The sequence below is a fragment of the Haemaphysalis longicornis genome, unplaced genomic scaffold, assembly GCF_048455015.1.
Source record: "Haemaphysalis longicornis isolate Haplotype H1 unplaced genomic scaffold, Haemaphysalis longicornis Haplotype H1 scaffold_17, whole genome shotgun sequence".
Taxonomy (NCBI): domain Eukaryota; kingdom Metazoa; phylum Arthropoda; class Arachnida; order Ixodida; family Ixodidae; genus Haemaphysalis; species Haemaphysalis longicornis.
In genome coordinates, this window is record NW_027526276.1 from 3,371,954 (window position 1) to 3,379,437 (window position 7,484).

Sequence of the window (7,484 nt, forward strand, 5' to 3'; positions counted from 1 at the left end):
TGGGGGCCTGCTTAGCGTAGGAAACCGACGGGCAGGAAAGACCAATTGCTTTTCTGAGCAAAAAGCTGACACCACAGCAGGCGAAATGGTCAGCGATAGAACAAGAGGCGTTTGCGGTGGTGTGGGCACTAGGGCGTCTTGACACCTGGCTCTTTGGCTCTAAGGTCAAGGTGGTGACTGACCACAACCTATTAACTTATTTGACGCGGTCAACGTCATCTAAAGCTCGTCTCACTCGCTGGGCCCTGGCACTACAAAAGTATGACCTAGAGTTCTCGCATATAAAGGGGTCACTCAATAAGTGTGCTGATGCCCTATCGAGACTTGAGACTGAAAATGGGTAGAGTGCGGTGGGAGGAACCACTGGCGCCCCCCCCCCCCCTGTTCTAAAGCGCACTTCTGCCTTGCTGGGTGGTGGCATTTCATGGCAAACTAAGGAATGTACAGTATGCGGTCCTGCCTGAGATTGTGACGTAAAAGACACTGTGCATGGTCGGGCATGTTCGCAAAATGATGTTAAAGGTTTTTTTTTATTTTGCGGGTCTGGGAAGATGTGGGACGATGTCGTTCTTTGTAAATGGGAGATGCCACATGTGATGGCCAGCGTTCGGATGAGTGTATTGTACTGTTGTGCGGGGGGGGTACGGCCAGGCCAGGGCACTAAGCATGCCGTGTCGTATCCGTTTCTGGTGCAGTTGGCCGGCGCGTTGTGCTGGTTAGGTTGGTGTGTGTCGGGGTAATTTTGGATTGTTGTATTGTGTTGTATGTTGTATTGTACTCGCGTTGTAGTATACTCGTGTAACGGCTTGAGGGTGTTTTTTTTTTAGTTCTGGCTCTGCAGTAAGACATAACGTGCTGGAGAGTTAATGTTGTACGTACAGCTAGTGTACGGACAACATTCTTAGTGCGGAGGTGTTAAGTTCGGGCTCCGCATGCAATTAATGAAGGCCGCCGGTGGCCCATGTATTGGCGTCGCCTCCGCTGGTAGCTACGATCCTGTGTCTCTTTCATGTAGCCGCACGGACGCCAATTCGGAGCCGCGGAGAGCGTGTGTTGTGCCCGTCCTTTTGTGTGTCAAAGGACGGGGGTGATTAGCCTGAGTACCTCTGTCGCGCCGGAGGTGGCCGGGTCATTCGGCATAACAAGCTGACGGGAGGCCAGATTATCGTATCTCTAAGTGTTGAAAGCGCGCGCGGTGTAATTTTGGAAAATCTTCGACTTCGGCGGCGGGCGCTCTTCGTCGACGGGTCGTTCGCCTCGACGATGGTCGCCTCGGCTGGCAGCGTCTCTCCCCGTGGTCTGTTCAGGTGGGCGGCGGCGCCCCTTTAGTCTGGGAGGGAATTAGCAACCCTCATTGTCCCGCCGCGTGCGCAGACGCATGGCGTCGTGGGAGGCGTCGCACGGAGGGAGGTCAGCCGCGCGAGGACCGCTCAGGGCCCTCGGCGTGGCTTTTGTGCAGATGCTGCCCAATGAACGTAATGTGTGTCCACTTAGGCCACAGATGTCCTGTATTTGCTTGTCGGGTACTATGGCGTTCGTGGGAAACGCACTATGAGTGTGTAAGAGAGAGTGTTAGGTCACGTGACCGCAGGTGGGGGACATGTGTGTGATTGGCTGGTTCCTGTGGCCAATCAATGGTTTGTATTAATTGTTTTGAAAGGTTTTTCTCTCTTTCTTGTACGCTCCTTTTTGGAGGCGGGGTTTTTGTTATCAAAACCGGAGTGTTGGGTTTTCTGGGGGTCGGTCGAGAGGGATCTAAGAGTATAGATCTTGGCCGAACAGGCTGCTGCGGGCAGAGTGTCAAAGTAACCGGCATTCTGACCTGATGTAAATACTTGGAGCTTTGTAAATAATGTAAATAGACCTAATATCTAGCAAGACAGGCAGTTCTCATCCCTCACCTTCTTCAAGCATCGGACGTCGGTCATCAGGGCGAGCCGAGATCGTCATCTCGGCCCCGGGCCCCAAAAGAACCTCACTATTTCGCCCCCATCCCTCATCAGGAAGAACAGGGCAGCAAAATTCAAGTGTGCGTATCAAATTTATAAATTTTACGGTATTTAGCAAAGTCTTTTTCAAGCTTTTTTAACACAGAAATGAAAAATAAAGATCTCTGAGGTTTTGACGTTTTTAAAGGGCAGCGTTAAGCTTTACAAAAAGATTGTTCTGCGAAAATTATTTATTTTTAGTTTTTAAGCTTGTATTGGAACTGTATAGTTTCTTTTCCGTATAATACAAGAAAAACAAGTGTTGAAACATATCTCTCCGTTTCACCGTGAAGCCTACGGTGCAAGTTGGTGATATTCAAAAAATGGTTGCCAGGGCTAGGTCTTTCAACCTCTCTTTTTCGGGAAAACCGTATCTGAATAAAGGGACACTGAAGTGATTTGTAAACATTGCGGGATTAATAGCGCAAATTGTAGTCTGGAGTCCATAGGCCATGTTTCGACCACTCTGAGCGCGTTTACGCGAATTTATTTAGTAGAAAAAGCAATTCGAAAATGCTGTCCTCTCTGCACCCTCGCCCATTTTTTGTGGCGTCTTCATGTGACGTCATGAGGAGACGAACTGGCAATTGGCTTCGCTACCTCCCCGTTCGCCGACCTTCCGATTGAGTCAGTCGGTACAGCGTTTAGACCGCCGCCCGCCGACGGATCGTCGCAATTGGCTCGCTCAATTGAAACTAAGCCACCACACGTTTGTGAATGAATGTGCCTTTCTTTACTTTGTTGGTTTGTACAGTGTGTCTAGCTCCAAGTCGAGTCAAGGTCATCTCACACAAACTGTGCACAAGGGCACATGCGACGCTTCGCTGACTTTACGCTTGTAGGAAAATCTAAGGCCACTTGAAGGCGGGAAAAGAGTCAACGAAGTCAATATCGGTAAGAAATAAAATCAACTGAATCTTTTACTGTACAGCGCAAAACTAGGGAGCAGGAAGCACTTTTTTGCGCTGGGTGAACAAGCACAGCGGTCAGTAGCAGGACCGTACATCTGGCAACGCTTTTCCGTGGAAGAAATGCAATTCGTAGACGTGAGATATTGTGGAACTTTGGGGGACGCTTACTGCACGGGCGCTATACGACAAATAGTCACCTAAAGTACTTCAAATGATAAGGCTAAATAAATATGTAAACTGGTTATATATTATATACCTTATATATCCAGCCTCGGCAGAGCTGGCCTAAGCGCAGGTGGGGTACGCAGCCACGTCAATATGGAGGCCTAACATGGGACACCGAAACAATACAGTACTTTGGGGTTCCTCTACATCAGATTCGGAACAGTGGACCTCGTTGATCTTCTGCACTTACTGTAGTGAAAAATAAAACGCAGGCATGGATGGGGCGGGAGCTGTCAATATTTGCGCGTGCAGAACTGTGTAATGTATTTCTTGTAACCAAACTTGTTTATGTTCTGCAGGTCCTTAGTTGCGCACGAAAAAACGTTCAAGCATTTCACAGAGTGTTGGCTACCTTCGTATGGCGATCCAAGTGGGAGCCCATGCGCCGCGATAACCTCTTCCTCCCTTTGAGGTCTGGTGGTGTTGGATTGGTGCATTTGTTTGTACACCAGCTCGTTTCGCGGTTCTGTTTTATCAAAACGGCTGAACATCCGTTTTTAAAAGTTTTTAGCCAGCATAAATTGAGTGCTCATTTGCCTTTTTTATTTGCTCCAACTCACCCCGCGAATCCTAGGCCGCTTTGGGGCTTTCTGAAAGACGTTGCTGACACTTTCAAGTTTCTTATTGCGCGTTTTTCTCTCGAGTATTTGTACGGTCTCTCAAGGAAAGAATTGACGGGAATTTTAATTGAAAGTTTATTTACAGGGCCCATTTACCGTCAACCATATCTGATGTTTTTAGATGACAGTGTGTTGAAGCGCGTCAAGAAATTGTGCATCCAAGCGGCTGCAAAAACTTTCTTTTTTAAGTTGCACACATCAACGTTGCCTGTTAAAACATGGCTCGATAGTAAAGGCGTATATGTGCCTTGATCTGTTAACTGTCGCTTGTGTAAGCAGCCGGAGACAATTGATCACTGCTTTGTTTTATGTCACGATGCTATGTTTTTTTGGGATGTTCTGCAGCGGACTCTTAAAAAGGACGTAGACCTCACCCCTTACAGTATACGATTACTGCCAGTGATGAAGAACTGTTCAGTGCCATATGACCTTTTCGTGCTGGTAGGATTGTTTAGCCTATGGAAGTGTCGCATGATTGACCGCCATGCCGAGGAACCTCGTGGAACTAAGTCAATTTTTCGCGAACAATGTGCGCTTGTGTACAGTGTCTGTGCGGCGCAATCGCAGCCGCCGGAATGGTTGCATCTTCTTGAAGCGTGTCTGTGCCTGCCTGACTTTTAAAATGTATTAGTGAATGTACCGTTATTGTAGTTAGGGTGGGGCTTTAAACTATTCGGGCTAGTTTGCCATGCAATAAAGGAAAAAAGCCTGTGGCCGAGTGGTCTAAGGCCCTAGGTAATCGCTTTCCGAGTCGCAAGTTCGAATCCCCTAGGGCGAATCATTTTTTTTTTTGCCAGTTGATTTTTCGTTTTCGGCCGATGTTTTCTAAACTGAGTTCACCATTTCTGGGCCGTAACGTTCAGTGTTCCTCGAGCGAGTTTGCAGAACGCGCGCAGACTGCCACTGACGCTCTAGCGAGTTCTCGTTAGCGTGCTGCTGCTTGCGGGCAGTGGGCACAGGCCTGAATCAGGACACTTTCGGCCTGGTGCGAACACGCTTTTTACGATACAGGCATGAGTGAGGCAAGCTCCGAATATGAGGGAAAAGCGCATGGCATTTGAGCGCCAGCAGTGACGCGGAGGGCGTCACCCACTGCATAGGCCTCGGCTAGTGATTTCTACTATTTGAAGCCGTCGTGGGAAGCTTATCTCAGGCATTTTACAGCCGACAATATGGCAGAAGGGCGGTACGGCGATTGCTGAGATTCTGAGAAGGCCCATCCAACGATGGCGTCGGATGTCGAACATGTTGTTCTACAGAATCGAAATCGAAACTTGTTAGAATGCTAGGACATCGTCCAATCACTGTGCAATCTCCTCGCGACGTCACAGCTTTAGTTGATGCGCCGCCACAGACCGCGCATGGTAGTTTTTCTTCTTTCCCGCTTTATAAAATAATTAACGACTTATCAAACGGATAAACGATGAAAAGTGTGGTAATTTGAGCCAGTCTAAGCAGTGCAAGCAAAACCGGGAGCTTGACAAATTCACTTCAGTGTCCCTTTAAATGCGTTTTTCTTGCTAAATTCTTTTTTGTCTCCAGGATTATGCTGCCTCCCAATCCTGTTACACACAAAGTGTCCCGCGACATTTTTTTGTTCTTTTGGGATGGAAGCACGGAGCGTTTAGCGAGGGATGCCCTGCGCCTCCCACGCCGCTCCGGGGGTTATAGTCTCCCTTGCATCGACCTCATGAGCCAGTTGTTGGCCCTTAGAGTCGTGTCTTCACTTCTCAGTGACGTAGAAGCTCCGGGCAGACCTTTGATCCTATACTTTCTCGGTCCTTCTAGGCGAGTTCTTTGTCCAACTTTGGCCAGAAACCTGCACCCCAGTGCAGCTATCCCGTCAAGACTCTTCAAGGCCGTCATTACTTTAGCTAAGGAAATTCGTGTACTGGATGCTTAAAGCTGTTTCTATGTTTCTGCAAGTGTCTGTTACTTGCAGCCTCCGCGCTCTATTAGTTTTGTAGCAACCGGCACTGCACTTGTTTATTTGTTTCTGGCTGTTACGTTGTATCATTGATACCAGGATTTTTTTATAATAAATTTATCCTTTCAAAATTCGATAAGCCCGCCATGAAATCCTTGCAAAAGTACGGAAAGACGTCTGCTTCCACCTGCAAAGAAAGCAGCGGCGGCTTGGGGCCCAGGGCTTCATCTCCACCTGATGTTCCCCGGCAGTAATTTTCGAGGAGGCTGGGGGAACAATTTCTGTCACTTACAAATGCTTCTACTTTTTTTCAGATTGTCACCACGTAAGTATCGCGCTAGTAATGGTTTTTTTCCCTATCGGACAGGAATGAAGAGACGGCAGACAATCGCCCCCCTATGCCCAGGGGTAAGGGCCGCCACTCAGAACAAAAAAATGCTCCCTTTCGGCGGGGGGGGGGGGGGGCGGGGGGGGGGGGGGGGCTTACCATGAGAGGCATAGTTGAGGGATGATGGTTGGCTGGGTTCTGTAGCCCTGGGGTGCGGCACTCACGTGCCAAACCCTCCACCATCTGACAATGGTAAGCCGTTTCTTTGGTGGTCGTAGTTTTTAGAGGGCGGTTTCATTTGGTTTCTGGATCTGTAAAACGGTTTTATTCTTCTGGGGAAGAAATCGTTAAAAAGTGGAGTTTTCATTCTTCCTACCGGTTCTTCAAGTAGGCCGCGGCGACGCATTCGCGAGCCCACAAGGCGGGATATAACATATGTTGCACGTTCACCTCCATAAAATGTCCTGAATTGGACACACGCAGTCTCCAGCGAACCTTGGTTTATATCTGAACATCTAAATATACTCTGAATACTTAAAACGAGTTCGTAGATAAACTTCCAGGCCATGGTGGCCGTTGGAGGCATCGCCCGTTTATGTGTAGGATATTTTGGAACACAGCACAAAACCACGAGTGGTCTCCCTGGGGAGACCACCTCGGGCTCGGGAGATTGAGGCCCCTTTTTGGAAGCGCCAATGAGAGAGATGACGCAGTAGAACACGTGCCGCCCTCCTCCTCACCCATTCGAAAGACGCTGCTCTCCGTTTTCTCTCCGCCGACGCATGCCCGTGCTAGAGCGGCGCGTCCGCCGCTTTATCCCGGCCGTGGCTGATGATGCTGCGTTAGACACGCCGCTCCCGCGAATCCCAGGTAGAACTGCCCGGCAAGAAGCAAACGGAGAATCCGTCGTCTTAGCGACTCAACTGCGCTCACACGTGGAGACTGGACGACAGACGCTGGTTTTGGTTCAGAGGCTGGGAAGGGGGAGGGTGTTCTTTGTCGCTAATCCCAGATAACGCCTAGAAGAATTTGTGGTTTCACTCTTTGTAGAGTCACCTGTGTGAATTCAAGAGACGTCGCATCGCCAGTTGTTGTTGTGAGTGTCGTTTACAGCTTTGCTTTCCAACCACCTTCACAGCATGCATTGGAACAGTTTTTTTTTTTTTTGGTAGTTAGAGCTGACATCCCAAATGTTTACAAAACAGCACCCGTAGCCCTATTCGGCGAAGGCGGCTGAGCAAACTCACAGAATAAGCAAGTAATTCATTCACTTGGCGGCGCATTTAAACAGTTGATGTAGGTTAAAAATAATTGGCTCCAATCGACGCTGTAAAAGTCGCTGGATAAAAGCACACTTACTTGCGGCCTGCCGCGTGCCCCCAAAGCGGCGTGAGTGCGCCTCAGTGTTGTACGGAACGGAGTTCCAAGGAACGGCGTTCCTGGAACTTTTTGGAGAAACGGCGGAACACCACCGTTCCATTAAGG

General features: G+C 48.9%; 1 pseudogene; it reads left to right on the forward strand.

Moving 5' to 3' along the window:
- The first annotated feature begins 3,504 nt into the window (after window positions 1-3,504).
- On the forward strand, window positions 3,505-4,365 carry LOC144166353 (uncharacterized; annotated as a pseudogene).
- Window positions 4,366-7,484: the final 3,119 nt, after the last annotated feature.